Genomic DNA, 24,694 nt, shown 5'->3' on the forward strand with positions numbered 1-24,694 from the left:
ATCAAGCCTTGCAAGTAGAAGACAGACAAGATGTATTGAAAGTGGGTGATGAAGCAGGAAGCATCTAGGTGCAGTCCCATTTCTGCCTGACACTCATGAGAAGAGCCTTGAGCTTTCCTCTGACTCTTTGGACCTGCAATTCTTTCTTAGTCTCCTCAGGGTTAAACCTCTGCCTTCCCTGATTAAGTTTTGATTCAGCATCCTCCTTGGCCTACTTCTTGTTCTTCTGGCATGCTACTTTGGTTTCAGAACCTTTCCCCTCACTCTGGTACCTTGAAACCTAATCTCTGATGAAGGTCATGGTTGCTGCTCAGTCATGGCCAAGATTTCAGCAGGCTTGTCCACTATAGGCAAGGAGCCAGGAGCAGGGTACTATTTTGAAGAGGAAAAGTGATATGAAAAATAGTAATAGAAACTAGCCTACTAGAGACTTGGACAGCAGGAAATCTAGGCAGGAATTTCCTGTGTACTATAGGAAAATGTATGTCCTAAAAAACAAATAAAACTTATCCTTGGATTGAAAGCATCAGTATGTACCTGAGATGTTTTGTAAGATATACATGTCAATTGGTGTGTGAGTATTTGTATGTGTGTGTGTGTGTGTGAGACAGACACACACACATACATACACACCTTTCCATGGAATATTCTTATTCTTATATACTTATTTGTCTGGAGAAGAGCAGTGATGTTCAGAAAGAGGAGAATGGTGGACTATGAAAACCCTGAATCCAAATAGCACCACACAGCAGCCTGATTACCCTGCACCAGTTAGTAAATGTATTCTGAACATGGTGACAACGGTGAAATGGGTCTTTGGATTCAGCGACCACAAAGTCACTTCTTACATTAACACCATTGTACCGACCATTCTTGTTACTGTCCCTCAACATCCACAGGTCCCTCAGGATTCTGCTGCCCCTGGGAGTCAGCCTTGGGTGGACTGGAGCTCTTCAGGCACTAGGAATGAAGTGTGTGTATGTGAAAGAAACTCATGGGGAATTTATTACTGTTAACTTTTTTGTCCCTAACCAAGGGTCAATTGTGATAATGAAATATTCTTAGCTCTTGTTATGGGCTGAATTATGTCAGCCCCAAAATTCATATATTGAAGGTCTAGCCCCCCAGTACCTCCGAATGCCACTGTATTTGATGACAGGATCTTTAAAGAGGTAATTACGGTTATGGCGGGCCCTAATCCAATCTGACTCGTGTCTTTCTAAGAAGAGGAGATTAGGACACAAACATGTACAGAAGGAAGAGCATGAGAAGACACAGGAAGACCCCCCCCCCCCCCCCCACCTGCAGGCCAAGGAGAGATTCCTCGGAAGAAATCAACTCTGCCCATACCTTGATCTTGGACCTCTAACCTCCAGAACTATGAGGAGATAAATTTCTGTTGCTTTAGCCCCTCTTCTGTGGTACTTTGTCATGGAGGCCCTAGCAAACCAATACAGTTCTCAAATGAAAAGGAGCCTCTCTTTCTTCTTGGCCTCTAAGGCACACCCACATGGGCACATTCACCCTACAGTTCTGCACAAATGGAATTGCCCCAAGAGTGCAAGACACATACTGCTTCTGAGCAGCTATTTTCTCCTTCCTGAACGCGTCCCCTTGTGATCAGTGATGGCACTATCTTGCATTTTACTGCACCTTCCACTAAGGGGGCCTCTGGCGAATATAAAAATATCCCCCTTTTGGAGACGGCAGAGCCTCTTTTAAATTTCTCACTTAGCTTTAAATCATACCTGTAGTTCTGCAGTGTTGTCGAGACACTGGGGACAGGTGAGGACGGTGTGGGGGTGGGGGTGGTGAGAGGTGGGTGGAAAACTGTGGAATTCAATGCGATCTCAATACAAATGGGCCAAACCATCGCAGGGATGGAACTAAACAGGAACCAGAAATTACAGTTCTGTTCAATTCAGTCATTTTAGCATGAAGACAGAGCTATTTTTTTCCGTGCTTGAGATTCGAGTTTATTTTGATTTAATCTTGTCACCCTCTGCAGGCTCAGTCTTGGCTCCCTTTTCTTTTAGGAAAGGTAGTTGGAGGGTGAGATGGGGGATGGGGTCAGAGGGCAGGAAAAGGCAAGGCAAGCAGGCAGGGCAGACGGAGAATGACTAGGGTCCTAAAGCTGAACGCTCTCATCCAGGGGTTGGGCTTAACCTTTAAACTCGAGCAGGCAGGCCCCTGCCCAGCTTTCCTTATCAGCCTCCTTAAAGGCTAATTACTGCTGAATGGGTTCGTGAGGTTGGAAAAATTTCAAAGAATTTTTGAATACATCTCTACAGTTCTCTTCTCTTTAACAATAGGATCTATCAAACAGCGAGGGGAAGGCTCTGTTTAAAAGCACCGACAGGGGATCAGAAGAATGTGTTTGATTGCTAAAGTGACTAATTTATTTTTACACAGTGTTAATGATGCTACAATAACCAATATCTATAGCCTGGTTTTGACAGTTTACTGCACGGGTTCTTATTGTTTAAAAAAAGAAGAAAAGGGGGAAAAAAAAGAAAGTACGAAAGAAAGAGAGTGTTTTATTTTGCTACATTTCCATTTGTTAACAAAACTCCTCATAAGCAAAACCAGAGGTCATTAGCAAACAACCAAAACATGCCTGTCTCCAGAAGAATACAACTCCCTTCATCATTTAAAATAGAGCTCTGCCGAAAACCCAAATCATGACAAATCCTTAACATGAAAAATTCAGTGCAGACTTGAAACCACCTGACTTTACTTTGGGTTTGTGTTCCTTAAAATTACCTAGAAAATACCATAATCTTCTCTTCGTGGGGCTGGATGGGGGCCAGGGCCCTGGCTCCAGAGGCAAAGGGCAAAACTAAAAATCATGTCTGAACAGACAGCTCCACCCTCTCTCCCAAGTCCACTTGGCCCCGTGACAAAAAGCAAGGTCTAAAGCACATTCATCCACGGCCTGGGTTTTTGGCCAAAACTCAAGACTCTTATGGGACAAACAAAAATGAAATCCAAAATGTTATCACCCTCGCCTTTAGAAGTCAAATGGGCTTAAATGATCACACCGCATACGGTGAGTAGTTCACATCTGCAGGGTGATAGGGAACAACAGAGCCATATTAACATGTAGCTTTGTTTAGAAGGATCCTTAGCTGAGAGTTTAAATTCCAAATAAGTTTGATATTGTGTGTGTGTACATATGTGTGCATGCGTGTGTGTGTGTGAGAGAGAGAGAGAGAGCTATTTCCACACCAAACGAAATGCTTTGAGAGTGAAAGGTAGAAGGCGGGCACTGGGGACTCCACTGTGGGGGCCTGTTTGCTTGGCGCCCCCAGACCATGGCTAAGCCTCTCTATGCCCTTCATTCTCCTTCACCGAAAGCTTCAGTTCTGAAGAACTCCCTCTCCCCAGTGCCCACCCACTCTGCCAGCCTGACTCTCTCTCTCACGCTTCAGATGGGTGAGAGCCAGGAGAGACTGTCAAGTAATTTTTACCTCCTGCTGAGCTAGTGACAGACTCAGTACAAATAGCTACATTGAGAAAGCACCTCCACGCCACAGATCGCAGGGCCAGCTCTCTAACAAGGCAGTCCTGGGCTATGATACCGCCATCTGGTCCCACTGGGGCAGATCAGTGCTGAAATGGTAAGGCCAGGCTTTTCAAATATGCTTTCCCCTCCTCCCCTAATCAAAACCCTGTGCTCTAGCCAGCCGTCTGTGTTCACAATCTCCTCTGCACTCTGAAAACCTTCTGGCCTTCAAGACTTTGTTCGTGCTGCTTTCTACCCTTGGAGAATATACTACCCTCTCTCCTCACACATTGTCCAATCCTGTGGTCCCAATCAAGCCCTGCCTAACCCACATTTCCCCCTCAAATACCCACACAGGCACAGAGATGTCTCCGTCCCCCAGGCCCCAGACGTTGTTTTCTGACTTCTTTTTAGGCACTGCGTCTGGGGCTGCCTTGGAGTCTGTCTAATGCAGTTATATTTAAATATATTCTTACTTCATTCCTAAATTGTTGTTTAGTTTTCCATGTAGAGTGAGGTTTTTTTTTTCCTTAAGACTTCATTATTCAGAGCAGTTTTATATTCATAGCAAAATTCAGCAGAAAGTACAGAGATTCATTTCCCACATATCCACACCCTTCACCAGAGTGGTATATTTTTACAAGTGCCGAATCTATATTGATACATCATTATCACTCAAAGCCCATAGATTACATTAGGGCTCACTCTTGGTCAGATACACTGTATGGGTTGGGACAAAGGTGTAATGACATATATTTATCACTGTACAAGGCAGTTTCATGGCCCTAAAATGCCTCTGTTAGGGCAAGGTTTTTCAAATAATTCTGGAGGGCTGGGGGTTTAATTCTTGGGGGGAGGGAGATTCTAGTAGTTCTCTGGGAGAAATATTAATTTTATATTTTCCTTTAGGGAAGAGCCAAGAGATTAGGTTAACCTGCTTCGGATCAGCCAGATGCCGCTGCCTTGTAGATGTGCGTGTCAGGGTCAGGCCTGCGGGAGTGTTTCGGTTCAGTCATGGCAGCCTCGGGAGAGGAAACACTGAGGAACCGTGAATAGAAAATGACCCATTCCTCACTCTTGGAGTCATCACACAGCAGTGAAGATACAGTCACTGTATCACCACTTCACTTTCAGAGGAACCTGATGTGTCACACAAAGTTAATGTAGTTCATGTAAGTGGTTATTTTGGGGGGTAAATTTAATTTGTAATTTTGGGGGAGCCGTAAAATTATTTAAAAGTTATAAGCTATGGCTGATATATATTTTAAAACCCTGGGTGTCTTCTCGTTTCTCTTTAGAATAGAATCCAAGCTCCTCCTTAGGCCGCAAGGCCATGTGTTACTTGACCTCTGATTGCCGTCTCAACCTCCTCTCCTGCCATTCTAGTTTTGCTGAAAACATGGAGGCCTTTGTCTCGTTCCTCATACAAAACAGGTCAAGCTTTCTCCTTGCTTCTCAGCCATTTACATTTGTTCCCTTCACCTACACTAGCCTCCTTCCCCTCACCTTCACAGAGCAAACTCTTTTTCATTACTCATGTCTCTCAGGTGTCCCCTCCTTGGAGAAGACTGCCTCAGTCATCCATCTAAAGTAGCTGTCCCTGGGGCACCTGTGTGGCTCAGTTGGTTAAGCAGACAACTCTTGATATTGGCTCAGGTCCCGATCTCACGGTCGTGAGATTGAGACCTGCATCAGGCTCTGTGCTGAGTGTGAAGCTGCTTGGGATTCTCTGTCTCCTCTCTCTCTTTGCCTGTTCCCCACTCATACTCTCTCTCTCTCTGTCTCTCAAAATAAAGAAATAAGCAGTTAAAATAGCTGTCCCTAATGTTCCGTCACTCTCTACCCCAACCCTGCTTCATCAGCTTCCTAACGCCTACCACTATCTGAAATTTATTACGTGTAGATAGTCCTTATTTATGCATGGATTCTGTATTTTGGATTTGCCTACTCTCTAGGATTTATTTGTAAGCCCCAAATCAGTGTTTTGCAGTCATTCGTGGACAAGAGCAGAGAGGAGAAAAATTTTTGTTCATTGCCTGGGCCACAGTAAGTCCTCAATAGTTATGTATTAAATGAATAAATATAAGGTGTGTATACCTTATTCTCTGTTTATATGCATTTGAATTGTAAGAAAATAATTTATATAATAATAATAAGGTAATGCTGGAAGTTTTTTCTTTAAAGAAATTCTATTCTTTACTCAGGTTTGAGTAACAAAATGTATACTATGCATCCATTCGTAGCAGGAAACATGTCTCTTTTCTACTCTTGTGGAAGTCCTTGGCAGGAGGTTGAACACACATTAAGTCCTTCTTGACTGTTGGTTTAATGAATGAATAATCAATCAAATATACTATTATTTTGATTAGAAGGATAGAGAAGGCAAAATTTGCCTTTACTTAATGGCAGAATCTTAATTGTTATCATGGGAGTGAGAACACAAGCCACAGACTGAGAGAGGATATTTACAAAAGACACATTTGATAAAGGACTGTTATCCAAAATATACAAAGAACTCTCAAAACTCAACAATAAAAAACAACTTGATTTAAAAGTGGGTCAAGACTTAACAGACGCCTCACCAAAGAAGATACACAGATGACAAATAAGCATATGAAAAAATGTTCCATATCATGTCACCAGGGAAACACAAATAAAAACGTCAATGACATACCACTTACACACCTATCAGAAGGGCCCAAATCCACAACACTGGCAACACTACATGCTGGTGTGGATATGGAGCAAAAGGAACTCTCATTCACTGCTGGTAATAATGCAAAACACTACAGCCATTTCGGAAGACAGCTTGGAAGTTTCTTACTAAACTAAACATACTCTTACCGTAGAACCCAGCAATCCTACTCATCAATATTTACCCAAATGAGTTGAAAACTTATGTCCACACAAAATCCTGCACCCAGATATTTATAGCAGATTTATTCATAATTGTCAAAATTTGGAAGCAACTAAGGTGTCTTTCAGTAGTAAAAAAAAAAAAAAAATCCTATGGCATAGGAAGACAATGGAATATTACTCAGCACTGAAAAGAAATGAGATATCAAGCCATGGAAAGACACCGAAGAACATTAAATGCATATCACTAAGTGAAAAAACCCAATTTAAAAAGGCTATCTACTCTAGAATTTCAATTATATAACATTCTGGAAAAGGCAAAACTTATAGAGACAGTATAAAGGTCAGTGGTTGCCAAAGGGCAGGGATAAGGATGAATAGGCAGAGCACAGAGGATTTTTAGGGCAGTGAAAATATTCTGTGTGATAATATAAGGATGAATATATGTCAACCTACATTTGTCCAAACCCACAGAATCTACAACACTAAGAGCAAACCTTAATGTAAACTATGAACTTTAGGTGATTGTTAAAAAAAATTGCACTGTTATTATATTCTTACATGTTTTGCAGTGACAATGTGTAGATCGGTATGTATACATTTATGTGTTCATATGGCTGTACAGTTGGTTGAACAGAAGGGGGAAAAGATCAGTGGAGTAGAACGATACATGGAGAATGCAGTTTTCAGAAATATCAATAAAGAAAGAACAGTGGTGTCTTTGTAGGTCTGTAGGATGCAGTTGTGTTTCAGTCACGGGGGAGCCTGAATGAGGATTGAAATAAATTTGCAATAAATATAAAACTTCAGAGTTTATTCTATTGTTAATCAGCAATATAACTGTTACTGGATTAATTTAATTTGTATGTAATTGGTTAAGGAGATAATCAGCCTACATTAGATGTTAACCATTTACTACTCTGACTGAAAGCAATGGAGAATACAGAATAGATATGAAATATGGCCACTGACCTCCAGAAAGCTCATAGTTCAGTGGAAAGAGGGAAACAATTAACAAATAAATACAACAAAAGACATTTACATTGTATTTGAGTGCTCAGGTTTTTGGTGTTGATTAAAGTTATAATAAGAATAGTTTCATGACCATAGAGTGATGCATTCTTAAACCAGATAAAATGGTTAAAGTTTTTCAAGCATCTGACTCCACTACTAAATGGCAAATAAAAATATTAAATGTTAAAACTGTTTTTTGTTTGTTTGTTTGTTTGTTTGTTTTTTAAAACACTGATTTCTGACTGACTCGATTATGATCCATGTGAGACAGAAAGAGAATGGGACTAAAAGGATATCTGAATCACTCCTCTCAGGACATTGGTTTTCTTTTTGAGAAAATTTGGGAATTAAACAGGGGATCTGTAGACTTCCCCTCAGGTCTGATATCTATGACTTAAACCAGATTTTCTCGTTGCCTTTCTTTCTGATTTCCACACATGGACTTTGATTCTATGAAGGACATAAAGTCTGTTTATTTTTTTAAAGTGGTGTATTTATTTAATCATGATTCCATGTGGTACTGGCATCGGACCTGACTTCACAGAAAGCTCTTTCCATGGCTTTCAGAGTCTCGTCACACACCTCCATCTCCAAATACTGTTTCTAAACACTTCATTCTTCCTATACTTCACTCTCTCTCTATTTTCTCTCTAGATATATTCAAATTCATTAATCACTTCCGTCCTTACTAGATTTGTTTTTATTTTTGTTATTTTTTTGTGTTTTTTGCTTACTTGTTTGACATTATTACTGGAAACACAAATTGGAAAGATTGTATTTAGAACTTTTGAGACTAATGGTTAGATGTTTGTCCAAAAGGGTAGAAAACCATGAAATGCAGGTTGAGGTGTTTGAAATGATTAGGAAAGCAAGTAAGGCCATGTCAGTCAGAGTTTCCAGAGCTATGTTCCAAGGAATACTGTTCTCTCAGTATGCTTGGGCAAAAATGAGTCCCATATCCAGATAAATTTGGGGATCTCTGCATGCCATATATCCAGCCCATTTCTGAAGAATAAGTTAAAAAGACCTCCCTGCTAAAGATATTCGTTCACTTTAACTCTTTCAGTATCTTTTAAAATCAAGGAACTCTTTCTCCCACCATTAAAAAAAATTCCTGTTTATGTTCCACAAAATACAAACACTGTTTCATGTTGTACTAAAAGGAGATGGTAGAATGAAAGGTTATAGGAAGATTACCTAGGAGGATTATGTAGGAAGAATGAACATGGAGAGACACCAACCTCAGAGACATTGGTATTAATTTTGTCACAACCTTGACATGGTCATTCCCTGCTCTTAAGGAACTATTTTTCCAAACAGACAGACTTTTTGAAGGGATGGTGGGGGGCATTGTTAGAAAAGAGCATGGCTGTTCTAATTCATTACAGATGTAGATTAACACAAAATACTGTAGAAAGAAGAAACAAGATCATACACACGCACATACTCAATAGATATTTCACATTTCATTTTGATGGTGCATTTTGATGGATTGCTATATTAAAGAAATTGTCTTACTAGCAAAAGAATTAAAATCTCAGTTCATTTACAGATCTTTGTTAAAGGAGGGCAATTAAAGGAGAGAAAAATCAAACCAATCAGGCATAAATTAAATCTCGTAAGTGGGTAGAAGCCAAGAGCCTCAAGCATAACCTTCCTGGATTGGTGACCCATTACACCTCTTAATGTAGCTGGGTCTGGCAGAGTTGTAAAGGGGAAATCTGGTTTAAAAGTTAAGTTTTTAATCATTAAGGAAGGTCCTAAGTGAGGAGGAAACTGACAACTTATAAGAGACTTCTTCTTACTTTTGACTTGGGCTTAGTTCAAGCCAATGAACCAGGGGACAGGAGAGAACACTATTTCACTCTACCGCCAATTCCACAACATTCCTCTCCAGAAACTTCCACAGAGCTGGTGAGTTTCCAGTAGTAAACACTGAGGTCTGTTTCCCCAGAATTTATGGGAGGGCCTTTTACTCTCCTTTGGAAGAGAAAATAAGAGTTTTCAAAGATTAAGTGTATTTATTTTTCCTCTACAAAACTTTTATTTATTTTTTACAAAGTACTAGAAGAATGAGAACATTCTCCCAATTTTTATTGTCCTAAATTGATAAAGTAGTAATTTGTCCTAATGGTCCAATTCTACTCGTTCCATACTGAGTATAACCTTGGCAAACTAAAACATATCAGACACAGGATAGAGATGGACAAAGTAATATCCTTTCCGAAAAAAAGTGTGCAAATTGTACTAAACAGTCAACAAAGTTAAAGAAATAAGTAGAAATTGTAAAAGTAATTGGCATTAGAATATAGTAAGAAAAAATCCTTACACGTACTTTCTTTAGACCTGGGACAAATGACAGTTTCTCCATCTTCTTGTCCTGCCATATTTAAATCCTCTTTGAGAAGTCAGGACATGATGGGGCAGGGACAGGTGTGTAAAAGCTAACGGGCTCCGGGTGAGAATTAGAAGCACCAGTGACACAAGTTTCTTGAAACTGGGAAAGATGAGGAAGAGAATATACCTTTGGCTCAAAAACATAAAAATAATTATAAGTTGATAAAAAGAAAAGCCCAATTGCAGATACACTGTAAGAATAAGTAGGAGCGCCTGGATGGCTCAGTCGGTTAAGCGCTGACTTGGGCTCAGGTCATGATCTCATGATTTGTGGGTTCAAGTCCTGAATAGGACTCTGTGCTGACGGCTCAGAGCCTGGAGCCTGTTTCCTATCCTGTGTCTCCTCTTTCTGCCCCTCCCCCACTCACGCTGTCTGTCTCTCAAAAATAAAATAAACATTTAAAAAAATTTTTTAAAAAACAATGGAAGAACAAGTAAACATAAAGCTGGCAGAAAGTTCAGATGAGACAATTTTGCAGCAATCCATTCAAGATGGGGTCCCAGGGCAGCGTATTTACAAAAATACACCTAAAATTATGTGACAGCACTAGTACAATGCCAGTCATGTGGAAGTGTTCACTTGAATGCAGCTTCTATTATTATGATTATTATCATCATTATAATCTTTATCATCATGATTGGGCTTCATCTGCATATTTACTTTATTTATTTATTTATTTATTTATTTTTGAGAGAGAAAGAGCATGAGTGGGAGAGGGGCAGAGAGAGAGAGGGAGACAGAGCCTTCTGAAGCGGGTTCTGTGCTGACAGCAGACAGCCCTATATAAGGCTCGAACTCATGAACCGTGAGATCATGACCTGAACCGAAGTTGGATGTTCAAGGGACTAAGCCACCCAGATGCCTATCATCTATCTGCATATTTAAGTGTAGTGGTGAATTGGGAAGGAAGCCTCATGAAGGGTTGCAAAAGCAAACATTCTGGTCAATCAAGATGCTCCTATTGAATATGGTAGAATTGGAAGAGTGTTCATTAATGCTCCAATCAAGCAATGTTGGGATAGGAGGGGCCAATGGATGTGTGGAGGAGTTAAGGTGGAACCTACATATTGCTGGTAATCTGATGAAGCAGTCATCACATGTAGCACATTATGCTAATGTTGTGGGTCAGAGTCCTGAGGGGAAGGTGACATGTCTTCAGTGCTTAGTCTCATTCTACATGACCTTATGCAACAGGCGATGAGGCCCCATTTACCATGAGTTATGGTTCTTATCATCTTCAGAGCAAAGTCTATACTCCAGCATGGCATCACAGACTGTCTTTCATCATCTGGTCCCTTTTTGTCCCCAGAGGCACCCTTTTATTATTCCCTTCTAGTCACCTTGCACCACTGCTCCAGCCCAACTAAACCAGTTTAATATCTAAATATCAACAAAAACTATATTTAATAGTAATAACTATATTGCTACTTCTTTCTTTTTTTTTTTAATTTTTTTTCAACGTTTTTTATTTATTTTTGAGACAGAGAGAGACAGAACATGAACAGGGGAGGGGCAGAGAGAGAGGGAGACACAGAATCGGAAACAGGCTCCAGGCTCTTAGCCATCAGCCCAGAGCCTGACGCGGGGCTCGAACTCACAGACCGCGAGATGGTGACCTGGCTGAAGTCGGACGCTTAACCGACTGCGCCACCCAGGCGCCCCAGCTACTTCTTTCATAGTACTTACTACTCTCTGCCTGGCATTGTTTTGAGAGCTTTATATAGACTTAACTCATTCAAGCTTCCCAAGTCCCTTATGAGACAGGCAGTATTGTAATTGCCATTGTATAGATGAATAAACAGCAGCACACAGAGGCAGAGTAACTTTCCTAAAGTCACACAAGTAGGGTGTCAATTATCCCATGCTTTGGTTTTTGGATATTCAATTCCCTTTACTTGAATGTCTTTCCCTGTTCTCCCTTGACCTAAATCCTTCAAACCTCAGTTTGGATATCACCTACTTTGAGAAGGTTCTTTAGCACATTTCCTTCTCTATCCTTTCCCCACCAGCTTCAGTTTGAGTTAGGAATTTTTCTTATAAGCTATGATTTAGAGAGAGTCGAGCCCCCTTTTTTCGGGGGAGGGGGAGTCATATTCCACAAAGAACAGACTTTCCCAGGGGTATCTTTAGAAAGCATTCCTGCATGCACCTGGGCACCTGCATGCACTGACAGGGGATTGTCAGCCTGTTGAGGAACCTCTTCCCTTGCTCACTTGGGTAAATACCCTCTTGAGTGCAAGACATGGCTAAGGACACATATTCTGGTTGCCCAGCTCTTCAGATCATTCTCACAAATTAATTGGAATCCTACTCATCTACTTTGTAAGAAAAATATTTAAGAGGCCACTCTGCTCCTGGATGGTTGCCTTAGATTTTTTTCCCCCAAAATTATATTTCTTGAATATTTCCTAGTAGGATTTTTAAAGCTTAACCTCAGTTTTCTAATTATTATATTTCTAAATTATGACTATGAATTTTACTGCTCAAAACCACTGCTAACTAAATATTTGTTACAGTATGTCTTTAATATACATCTCTTAAAAACCCAGGGATTATTCATCCATGTATTAATTCAATGATTTATTAAGTGCTTACCAGGTGCCAAGCAGTATGCCAGGTACTGGGGATACAGACAAAATAATATGAGCCTACTTTCAGGGAGCTCATGGTCTTACAGGGAGAAGATAGAAATTCTACATACACCAAATGTGATTCAGTGAACAAGACAAAGCTATTTTTATTATTGCAGTATGTGTAATAACATTTTGTGTATTTAACATTTATTTTAATACATAATCATCTTTGGTGAATTCATTTTAAAGGGAAAAAACAATGTTTTTCTTTAAAAACAAAATGTTTCCAATTTCTTTTATTCATAAAAAATTGAAATTATCATTCCTTCCTAGTAGCTAAGATGGAAAAAAAAATCAGGTAAGATTGTCATCTTGTATTTAAACTCTGGCAGAGGATGTCATTGTGAAATAGGTAATATTTATTGATTTCACAGTAGTTGCTTGGCAATTGAAGATTATCTTTCTAATTTGTGCAATGTCATCATCCTTCAGGCACTTGGAAAATCTGGTTCTTAGATATTCCGTTTCATTAAAAGATTAGAGAGAGGACTGAGATGTAGGTTAATTGTACAGTGTCAAGACACATTTGAGAGAAGTCCATGATTTCCATCAGTCAAATGTGTGATGTGAAAGGTTCTTGGATAACAGCATCCCAGGGTGCTGTCCAGAAGCCACATCCAATGCCAACACATGGGTTAAGTCAGACTGTATACCTGACCAGTCAACAGAAAAGAATTGAATTTTAGGCCCCAAAGTTTTAACACAGAAAGGATTCAGAAGCTATGATCCATACAAGCAGAAGAAATTCAAATTCTTTGAAGACTAAAGGAATAGACTGAGCTGGCAAATACACAAACAGTATCAAGAACCTAAATCCTTACGAAGCTGTACCAGGACCAAAATAAATATTAACTCAATATTTAATTGGAGCCCAATGAAACTTTCCAAACTGGACGCAATGATAAAAAGTCCAAAGACTCATAACTTGTCTAGCCACTAAGCTAAACTACAGTACAGGAAAAAAATTACCCAAAACCTCAGCAAACAGAAAAGCTGAGTGGAATAATGAATGTTTTAATCCAGCCAAGAGTTCATACTTCATTTCTAAGTATCAACTCCAGTATTTCTTGATGGATGGGAAATGTAATGGGCTAAGATATAGTAAAAGGTAAGAGTTGGTACTCAATTGAATTTATTCAGGCAATGCATTTCTTTTTATTATTTTTTAAAAGAATCATCAAAGATAGACTTTTAAGTATGCAGCTTTTTACTACTCTCTTAAAAACAGCCTCACTGATATATTAAAGAAGGATGCTCCAAGGGACTATTCAACATTACTGAAACAGCAAAGTCATGAAAGGAAATGAAAATGGCAAAATGCCCACGGATCAGGCAAGAAGGAGGTCAGGGCAATTTTTGAAGGAGGAGGTTTAGTGGTGATTATGGAGATAAAGAGGTTGTAGGAGGTAAAACTGCAGTTGGTGGGAAAAGGCAGAAGATAAACAGGATGGGAAAGAGGCAGCAAGGTCAAGAGTGGGTGTCTGTGCTTTGTTGTGTTTTCAAAAAGTTAGAGGGAAGGGCAAGTTGGGCATATGGGGAAGAGAGACAGATGATGCTTATTGTGGGACTTCACATGGGAAGATCTCCCACGAGAAACTTCCATGTGGACAGGTAGAGAATTCACACTCTCTGTAACTTCCATGTTCTACCCGCACACACCCGTTAGGACACGTCTGATTGCTTGCTCTACCTATTGAGGTTCATTTGGACCCTCTCATATACTGCCTCTGTGATAACAAACCATAACAATACTATTTTTTTAAAGTTGATTTATTTATTTTGATATAGAAAGAAAAAAAATAGAGTGTAAATAGGGGAGGGACAGAGAAAGAAGGTGAGAAGGAATCCCAAGCAGGCTCTGCAATGACAGCGCAGAGCCCGTCTTGGGGCTCGATCCCAGGAGATCATGACCTGAGCCTAAATCAAGAGTTGGAAGCTTAACCGACTGAACCACTCAGGCATCCCAACAGCACTATTTTCTACACATGGTTATATTTTTACTCTTTATCCACTAAGGCAAGGGTCATTCTTTCTTTCCCTTGCATGGAGTTAAAATACAGTATGTTGATAATCAAAGTGATGAACAAAGCTCTCTCGCTATCAAAAATGGTTGTGCTACTATGCTTAAAAAAAAAAAAGTACACCATTAATTATTTTGCCTTAGTTTCTGACCAAAAAACAAAAAAAAAAAAGAAAAGAAAAGAAAGAAAGAGCGAGCCTCTGTCACTACTTATTCTTTCTTACTAAGTTAACTCTGATAATGAAACCAGAAAGAATCGTGTTAAAATTTTAAGGTCCTGTAACACCGTTAGGTAGGTTAATTTTCCACCTACAGCCAATGCAGTTAGTTAGTGTTCATGGACTAAACCACTCTTTTGGGAACTGCTCAGAAGCCCAAATGCCCCCAAAATATACAGTATTATGTCTTTCCTTTAGCCTTTCCCAGTTCATAAATTCAACCTGTATGATCTTCATGGGAAATTTAAATGAAACCATATATAAAGTTCACAGTAATATTAATTTTTCAAATCACAAAGAGGATTGGCAATGACTAACATTTTCTCCAAATAAGCTTTTCCATTAAACTACAGTGTTTCTGAAATCCTATGTACAGAAATTTTATGTTTTGGTCTTGATCTTTGAAGTCATAGCTTCTCTCTGTCTAAAAATGTGTGAAGTGCTACTGTCTCTTTGGCAATCACATTACTTATGCAGAGTGAGTGGGTATGGACTTTGCTGCAAGCCTCAAGATTGCATGCATTTTGCTCAGTGTGCTAATTGCAGTGTGACGTTCTCCCCTGGAATACAGATGTTCTGTCCTAATATTCTATATTTGTGTTAGAAATGCGAATTCTTGGTAGTAGAATATATGAAATGCATGTGTGGGGGTGCCTGGGTGGCTCAGTCGGTTGGGTGTCTGACTCTTGACTTTGGCTCAGGTCATGATTTTGCAGTTTTATGAGTTCAAGCCCCGTGTCAGGCTCTGCACCAGGAGCACAGAGCCTGCTTGGGATTCTCTCTCTCTCTCTCTCTCTCTCTCTCTCTCTCTCCCTCCCTCCCCAGCTCATTCTCTTTCTCTCTGTCAAATTAAATAAATAAACTTAAAAAAAGCTCTTTGGGGGTTATCTTTGAGCTATGCTTATTTTTATACACAAAGTATTATATTGCAGCTACTTTTAAAATTTCACTCCTGACTGGTTCAAAGTCTTATTTCTTAGCATCAACTCTTTCTACCACCTGAAGGATTCTTTTTTATGTTATTTAATTTGCAACTTGCTATGTTCTGAATGTTTGTGTTCTCTCCAAAATTCATATGTTGAAATCCTAATCTCCAATGTGATGGTATTAGAAGGTAGGGAACTTTGGGATATACTGAAGCCATAAGGGTGGTACCTCATGAGCAGGATTGGTGCCCTTATAAAAGAGACCCCACAGTGCTCCCTAGCCCCTCTGCCATTTGAGGATACACAAGGAAGTGCTGTCCGTGAACCAGGAAGAGGGACTTCACTAGAACATGACCATGCTGGCATTTTGATCCTGGGATTCCCAGCCTCCAGAACTGACTGAAATATATTCCTGTTGTTTAGAAACTGCCCAGCCTGGGTATTTGGTTATAGCTGTCCAAAAGGACTGGGACATAATTTTAAGTGTGAGGGGATCAGTAACTTGATTATCAAGTGACCAAAACCTTCTTCACCTTTGTTTAAATGATCAAATGACTCCAAGTTGCACAATGAGTTTAAAATAAAGATTACCAAGTTAACCATTATTGTCAGAAGCATCCCAGAAATAATTACCCATCTGATTTTTGTCTCTGTTCTCCACCTATCTGAAAATTCTCATTGCCAATAAGAATGGAAAAAAAAAAAAAAGCTCAAAGCCTTGATATCCAGTATTTTCTTTCTTTTTTTTAATTTCCAGTATTTTCAGAACAGTGTTAATATTTTCACTTTGCCCTTTATATGAAGACTGAAAGTTTCAGTAAGTCTTGCAAAAGCGACTAGTAATTTTAGATGTTGCTACCATTTCCTTTAAATTTTACACATGTTTAGATTAAGAGGAAAAGGACTCTAGCAGGTGTTGCCAAGAGTATAAAGTGTAACCATTGCTCCTAGGACATCATCACAAGAGGTTATGATTAATTTGGTGTTTCAAATATATTCATAGTACAAATCTCTGACCAGAACAAGTAGGGTATTAATTGTACCAGGAAACCTGATTTGGGGAGTGGGACAATGATTTTCATTCTCCTCCCTGCCTCCTGAACTAGCGCCCCAGTTTCCTAACACAGCCCTGAGGAGAAAGGACCCCTCAAAATAAACGAACTGTCCCACCAGCTCTGTAGGATGGGAGTTTCAGACCGAAATTCACATTGGATTAGAGCATGGCTCTTCAAATTCTGGCAGCATGGGGATCGCTTGGAGGCTTATTAAAACACAAATTGCTGGCTCCTACTCTGTGTGTCTCTAGACATGCAGAGTGTCTGGGGTGGGGGAGTGTTAGATATCACCTATGAAATGCATCTTTGATATTTGGCCCCAGTTGGTCCTCAAATTGGTACCATTCAGACATCTTCTGGAGGCAGGGAGCTGTCCCTTCTCTTACATGACCTGCAGCTCCCCTCCTCTCCCTACCATATCCCACTTCCCATCGCTGTCAGTGGATGAGCACACCTCTGACCTCACCAGAGAACAGGGACCTTCTCTCTCTGCTCTGCCTTCCACTTGCATTCAGCTAAACCCATCCAATCTTTCTCCAGCCTTAGCAGTGTCCTGCCTCTACTCCCCTCCCCAACCCCACACTGGCACCTGATATCATCCTTCTCAATTTTCAGTCTACTCACTATCAATCTGCACTTTTCACTGGCTCCTCCATAAGATAAAAGCGGAGAGGAAGACAACCATAAAAGACTCTTAATGATAGAGAACAAACCGAGGGTTGATGTGGGAGGGGGGAGGGGGCATGGGCTAGAGGGATGATGGGTATTAAGGAGGGCACTTGTTGGGATGAGCACTGGGTGATGAGTCACTAAATTCTACTCCTGAAATTGATACTACACTATATGTTAACTAACTTGAATTTAAATAAAATCTTGGGGGCACCTGGGTGGCTCAGTTTTTTAAGCATCTGACTTCGGCTCAAGTCATGATCTCAGTTTGTGAGTTTGAGCCCCTCATCAGGCTCTCTGACGCTAGCATGGAGCTCCCTTCAGATCCTCTGTCCCCTCTCCCTCTGCGTGTCCCTTGCTAGTTCTCTCTCTCTCTCTCTCTCTCTGTCAGCATAAATAAATAAAATCTTGGGAGAAAAAAAAGCATAATAACCAAGTCCTTCGTGGGCCTGGCTTTTCCTGCTAGCCACCACTCTGTCTCCTTCAGTTCTGGCCCCTAGTCTGAAAGAGTGATCTTTGTTTTCTTGTCTCCTGTTTGCTCTTCTTGTTCTGCAACCAGCCTCAGTCTGTCTTGAGGTCAATGTCACCTTCTTCTTGTCTTTTCCATCCATGTATTCTTTCTCTTCCTGAAGCAGTTGTGGTTCCCATGTTGTACCCTCTCTTCTTCAATTGACATTTTCTTCTTAATTTTCTCTTGGAATCAATGACTGACTATAGGTTGATCACCGCCATATCTAGATTTTTCTAAAAATGTAAGCTCTATGCCTAACGTGGGTCTTGAACTCACAACCCTGAGATCAAAGCAGATTTTTACCTACACTCTTAACCCTGAGTTCCGGTATTTTCGATTATCTTTTAGGAATTTCCAGGTGCCTCAGCTGGAGCATGCCCCAGACTGCTAATTTTCTGCCCCCAGCATAAGCCTGCTCTTCCTCTATTTTCTATCTCAGTCACTGGCACCATCAGTCTTTTACTCAGATGCCTAAGGCAGAAATATCAGAATTGTCATTGACTCTGCTCTCAAATCCAGTCACTTGGTCACATCTGCTTGTTTCTTTCTCTTAGACTTGTGTTCTCCACAAACTCACCATTGCTGCCACTGCCAAAATTCTGACTTTCACCTGGATGGTCACACTAGCCTTAAAACTGGATGTCCTGTCTCTGGGCTTAGCATGCTTGTGTGGAAAAGATCACAGCTTTGGGAGTCACACTCATTTGGGTTTGAATACCCCAGGCTCTCATTGAGCACACCAGGGATGTTAGTTCAACTCTCTTATGTCTATTTCTTCTTCTACAAAATGGAGTAATGCAACTACTCATGAGTTTACTGTGAGGAATTAATGGACTATGTATTGCATGTAGTATATTTAGCATAATGCCTGGCATACTGTATGACCTCAGTAAATGGTGGTCTTGCTCCACCACCCCCAGTCCCTGCAAATTCATCTTCCATAGAAAACTCCCTAGAATTAAGTTTTGATTAATTTGGTCCTAAAATGACTTGCCATAATTTATAAAATAAAAATAAATCTACACAACCAAGTATAGACCTATCTTTCCAGTTCATCACATGTATTTCCTGAGTGGATCCCTACCTTTTAACCATTCAGATGAAAATGGCTTCTTGTTGATTCAGCTGCTAGAATGCAGCCTTGTCCTCTGTTTGCCAGGTAAAGTGCTCCAACAAAGTTTCTGCTTCAATGTGAAGCCTCCCCTGACTGTGGTTTAATGATGAAATCTGGTGTGATGGGGAGGTGGAGGGTGGGCAATGCAATGTACTTTAATCCTTTCTTCTTGTTTGCTGTCCTCACTAGAATTTGCAAAAATTAGCATTCTGTTCAGAATTCCAGGCTCCTTTTTTTGTATCTCCCCTCCCTATTTTTGCTAAATTCTCATAGCATTGTCTAGAAATCTCTGTTAGTACTTGTTTTACCTGCACCAACCACTCAGTGCTCTCCCCCTTTCTAGATGTTTCCACCATGCTCTCCATGTCTCCCATTCCATGATGAACTCATTTGCCTCCATCTTCAGGCTTTTCATGGAAAGCTCCCTCTGCTTCCTGTCTCAGGGGAACCTCCCTCCCCACTTCTCTCATAAGCTCACCACCGCCCCTGCTGTGTCCTCCAGGAGAAAGTGTTCATTACTAGATATTCTATTTCAGAAGAGGGAGAGGGTCAGCTTCTTATTTGCTCTCCAGGGTGTAGATGTCCTATAAAAAGTCCTGCTTCTTTTAAGCTCAGGCCATTCTCTGTATCATCCTTACCTTTTCTGATCTCTCTTCCTAATTCACTGGTGACTTTAGCATGGGGCTTGCTATGTACTTTTCTATCCCAGTCAGACCCCCTCAGCTCCAATGAACTTCACGTCTGCTTGACTTCAGTTACAATATGACCACACCCTGGAGCTATTGCTTTGTTTTGTTTTGTTTTTACCACTTGGAATTATTTCAGTCGTTCATTACTAAATCCAAACATCCCACTTTTTAACAATAATCTCTTATTTTACTAATTCTCTTACTCAATTCCTTCCTTCATACCTATTCTTTGATCTTCTAGGGGCTTCCAACCCCTTGCTCTTTTACTTTCTCCTGTTTTCATTTCCCTTCAGCTCCAGAGCATAGAATCCTTAGCCTCTAACATCACACATGCTCTTGTCCTTATTTCCAATCTCATGTTCTATTGTCGCGCCATCGCACTCTGGGAAAGCTTTGGCCCTGGATCCAACTAAGTGTCCCCCTCATCCATATCCATATCTCTGCTGCTAATTTCTCTTGGAGGAAGTTGGCCCTGAAGATCGATGCCACTATAATTAGAATGACACCTCCCAGAGTCCATCTTTGCTTCCTTAATCAGCTCTTCCTCTTCTCTCCCATGGCCAGCTGCAACCTGCTCCCTTCAGCACCTCAGCTTCCCACTCAGCAGACTACCTCACATCCTGCTTCACTGAGAAAACCCAGGAGGGTTCCCTCTGCTTTCGTTCACCACACCTACCCACTTGCGTATTCATCCCCTTCCTTTCCTGTTCCTTTGTTACAACAGAAGGCATGCCACTGCCCAAATATCAATATTACCCATTGCCCATGCTATGCATCTCATTTACCCCAACACCTTCAGGGCCCTTTCTCCATTTTACACTTGCAGGTTTTCTACTCTTTTTCTTTGCTGCCTATTCTACAACAGCAACATCCTCAAACATCTCTGTGATCTTTAAAAAAAAAAAAAATAGAAAAAAGGAAAACTCTCTCTCTACCTCCCAACTTCCTCTCCTCATAGCCAAACTTCTCGAGTTTTCTTCAATGCTTCCTTCCTTCTCACTCACTCCTTAACTCCTTGTTATTCATGTACCATCCTCAACATGCCAGTGGAACTGTACTTGCCATGGGCACAGTGAGGCTGCCAAATACAATGGATGCATTTTAGTCTTGACGATACTTCCATGAAGTATTTGTTACTGTTGGTCATTCCCTTCTCTTTTGTTTATTTTTTTTTTAGTTTTTTTTTTTTACTATAGAAAATTTTAAATGCATTCAGAAATAGAAGAATATCAATATCCAGCTACAATACTTATCAATATAGCACAATTTTATTCGTCTATATCCACATGCTCTCCCTTCCCAACTGATTATTTTGAAGCAAATTTCTTACATCATGTGATTTCTCTTGTAAGATTTCAGTGTGCATCTCTAAAAGGTAAAACCACTTAAGATGATCAAAATATAATTATCACATCTAAAAATAATAATCCATAAATATCATCAAATGTTATAGTCAATTTTCCCATTTTCCTGATAACCTTCCACTTTTTTCAAAGGGTTGCTTGTCTGGATCAAGATCTATGCAGGATTAGTATTTTAAGATTGGTTGAAATGTCTCAAGTATTGTTTGGTTCTATTTTGTTTTGATACATAGTTTCCACCTCCATTTCTTTTATTTTCTTTGAAAAAAAGGTTTTCAAAGAAAATGTTGCAGAAAGGAGATCAGCTGTGCCATAGATTTCTCCACAGCCTTAATTTGACTGATTCCATCTCTGTAGTATTATTTAGTATTTAGTTTATTTATCTCCAATTGCCTCTAAATTTAGAGATCTGGTGGATTGATAGGATTTGAATTTTATTTGGGGGACAAATCTACTTCAAAAGAAGTATTCTACACTTCCATAACTGTGAAAGTTGTTTCTATTTTTATAATGTTATCAGCAATAATCATTACCTAAATCATTAGAGGTTCCAGAGTGGTGATAAGCAAATCTTATCTTCCTCTATTAGCTGGAATATTTCTAGAACATCCCTTTATCAATTATTTAGTAGCCCTGACATACAAATCATATAGAAAAGACAGAATAAATGTTTAAATCTTTCAGAATAAATAATTTAAATAATTGATTCTTTCTTTAATTTCCAAAATATTGAATTTGTTTCCCTAAAATTCTCCAAATATGACTAATGAGGTTCTTTCCCCCTTTTTTCAGTATTATTATGAACTCATGAATCTATTACCCTTATTGATATTCTCTGGACAGCAGAAGCCTATTCAAATTGGCTGCTAAGACCTTTGACAAGAAACATGCAGTGTTTGGTAGCTTCCTTGATTTCTATTATGATGAAATATTCCAGCTTCATTTTATACATTTCCTGCTCCAGATCTAGAATCAGTAATTTCTTTTAGAATCTCTGGTTTCTTTTAGTGAAACTGGTATTTACAGAGCACAATCTGGACACCAGGAGTCTCATTGCTATTGAATTGTTCATTGTTTCTGGACCTTTTTGGTAAATAGAGCTTTGAATATGTATTTTTTAGATTTAAAGGTTTTTTTTTTTTAACATTTATTTATTTTTGAGACAGAGAGAGAGCATGAACAGAGGAGGGTCAGAGAAAGAGGGAGACACAGAATCTGAAACAGGCTCCAGGCTCTGAGCTGTCAGCACAGAGCCCGACACGAGGCTCGAACCCACAGACTGTGAGATCATGACCTGAGCTGAAGTCGGACGCTCAACCGACTGAGCCACCCAGGTGCCCCTGTATTTTTTAGATTTAAAGGTAACATACACCACAAGTTTTTACTGACGCATACAACCTGTATTCAGGATTACTACAGAGATTTTACTCAATTCATGCATTTGTATCTTCTTTCAACCCAGCTGATATCACTCTTCAATGACACAAATGCAGCCATTTCATTTATCTCATGATACAAATACAATGGTATGAGAGTAAAGTAACAATACAACCACCAGCAATGTGAGTATGAAAAGTAGTTAAAAATTTTCATCGAGTTCCTGTTATCTTTAAAATATATCCTTTTCGGGCTGTAGAGTCAAAATACAGGCTTTTAAAGTCACTTTGAATCATTCCATACTATAAGGGTTTGCTTCCCATTTGAACCACAGTAAGGGTGATTCATTTCATGTTACTTCACATTTTTTAGGAACCACTTTTAAAATTTATTTCATTTTGTAATTATGAAAAATATTTACATCGTTCCCAAACCAAAAGTACACAGTATTTAAAAAAAAAAAAAAAGTATAGCTATTCTCTTTGTTTCTTTCAGCCTCCTGCCTCCCTATGAGTAATAATTTTGTGTATATGTGTCTATCATTCCAACATCTTAAACATGTATAAATATTAAACAATGACAATGTACTATTTATACTTTTCTCCACCTTACTTTTCTCATTTAAAAATACATCCTAGGCACCACTCCATACTAGTATGAAGAAACCTTCTGCATTTCTTCCTCTCCTTGAATGGTTCTCTCTTGTGTGGATGTTCACTACTTTTGATTTGTCCTGAGCCCTACTGATGGACTCTTGGGTCCTTTCCAGTCTTTTGCTATTCAAAGTAGCCTTTCAATGAATCTCCTTCTGCAGATGTCTTTTCTTATTTTTGCTAGTATACCTTTGGCATAGATTCCTAGAAGCAGGAATTGCTCTAACAATGAGCAAATATGCATGGTGAATTATTTTTTATATATTACCAAATTCTTCTCTCCAGTGTTGTGCCATTTTCCATTTGCACCAGCAAGGTATGAGAATGGCTGGTTCTTTCTGTCTTATCACAGATTATATTGCTTTTGAATTTTTGTCAGTATGATAGCTGAAAAGAAGTTTCTCAACTTGGTTTTAATTGAATTTCTCTTATAGGTGAGTTGTTTTTCCTATAGTTGAGGCCAATTATGTCCTCTTCTTCTCCATTCGTACCCCAAAGTTGTAATTTTTCCCCCTATTTCTTGGGTTGGTGCTCTTTTAAAAATTTTTCTTTTTTAACGTTCATTTATTTTTTGAGAGACAGAGCATGAGCAGGGGAGGGGCAGAAGAGAGGGAGTCACAGATTCCAAAGCAGGCTCCAGGCTCTGAGCTGTCAGCATAGAGCCCAGTGCGGGGCTCGAACTCATGAACTGCAAGATCATGACCTGAGGTGAAGTCAGATGTTTAACCAACTGAGCAACCCAGGCGCCCCAAGGGTTGGTGTTCTTTTAATCTTCTTTTCTAGTTCCTAAACAGTCCTGTTTTTCTAGATCTACTCTTCACATTTATTTTTTTTAAGTTTATTTAAATGATTTATTTTGAGAGTAAAAGAGAGAGAGAGAGCATGAGCATGCAAGTGGAGGGAGAAGCAAAGAGAGATAATCCCAAGAAGGCTCTGCACTGTCAGCATGGAGCCCTATGCTCCATGCCCTATGTAGGGCTCAAACCCACAAACCATGAGATCATGACCTGAGCCAAAGTTAAGAGTCAGATGCTTAACTGACTGAGTCACCCAAGCTCCCTGTTAGTCTTAACATTTCTTTTAAAATACACTCCTTGGACTATAATAATGATTGCTATTCTTTTTTTTTTTTTTTTTTTTAACGTTTATTTATTTTTGAAAGACAGAGAGTACACCTGCACAAGCAGAGGAGGGGCAGAGAGAGAGGGAGACAGAGGATCTGAAGTGGGCTCTCTGTCCCAATGCAGGGCTTGAACTCACAAACCGTGGAATCATGAACTGAGCCGGTCAGATGCCTAACTGATTGAGCCACCCAGGTGCTCTGTGATTGCTATTCTGACTGCTACTAAGTACGTACCCGCAGTCGAGAGGTCTCCCTCTGCTTCCGTCCCACATATCAAACCGTCTGATGGAGATCGTGAATCGTGCCACCCAGGCACCTTAAATTTAACCCGCACAATGCTCTTTGCCGACGCGCCCTTCCTCTAATGTCTCCATGCAGTGAATGCCTTGATAGATGAGCACAGATTGCTAGTTGCTCTAGCCATAACTTTGGTTTTTTCCTGATGACTCCCTCTCTCACCATCTTTGTATCAGATCAGTCACCAATTTCTGTTGCCTGTACCTTATAAACAGTTCTCGAATCCATCTGTTTCCTTCCACCCCAAACTACTGGTTTATGCTGCTTTCATTTAT

General features: G+C 39.8%; 1 protein-coding gene across 5 annotated transcripts in view; it reads right to left on the reverse strand.

Moving 5' to 3' along the window:
• The window catches only part of DYNC1I1 (dynein cytoplasmic 1 intermediate chain 1), a 314,344-nt gene that overhangs the window by 35,087 nt on the left and 254,563 nt on the right, over positions 1–24,694 (reverse strand). The window lies entirely within an intron of this gene.

This window comes from Neofelis nebulosa, chromosome 4 (assembly GCF_028018385.1).
Source record: "Neofelis nebulosa isolate mNeoNeb1 chromosome 4, mNeoNeb1.pri, whole genome shotgun sequence".
NCBI classification, from domain to species: Eukaryota; Metazoa; Chordata; class Mammalia; order Carnivora; family Felidae; genus Neofelis; species Neofelis nebulosa.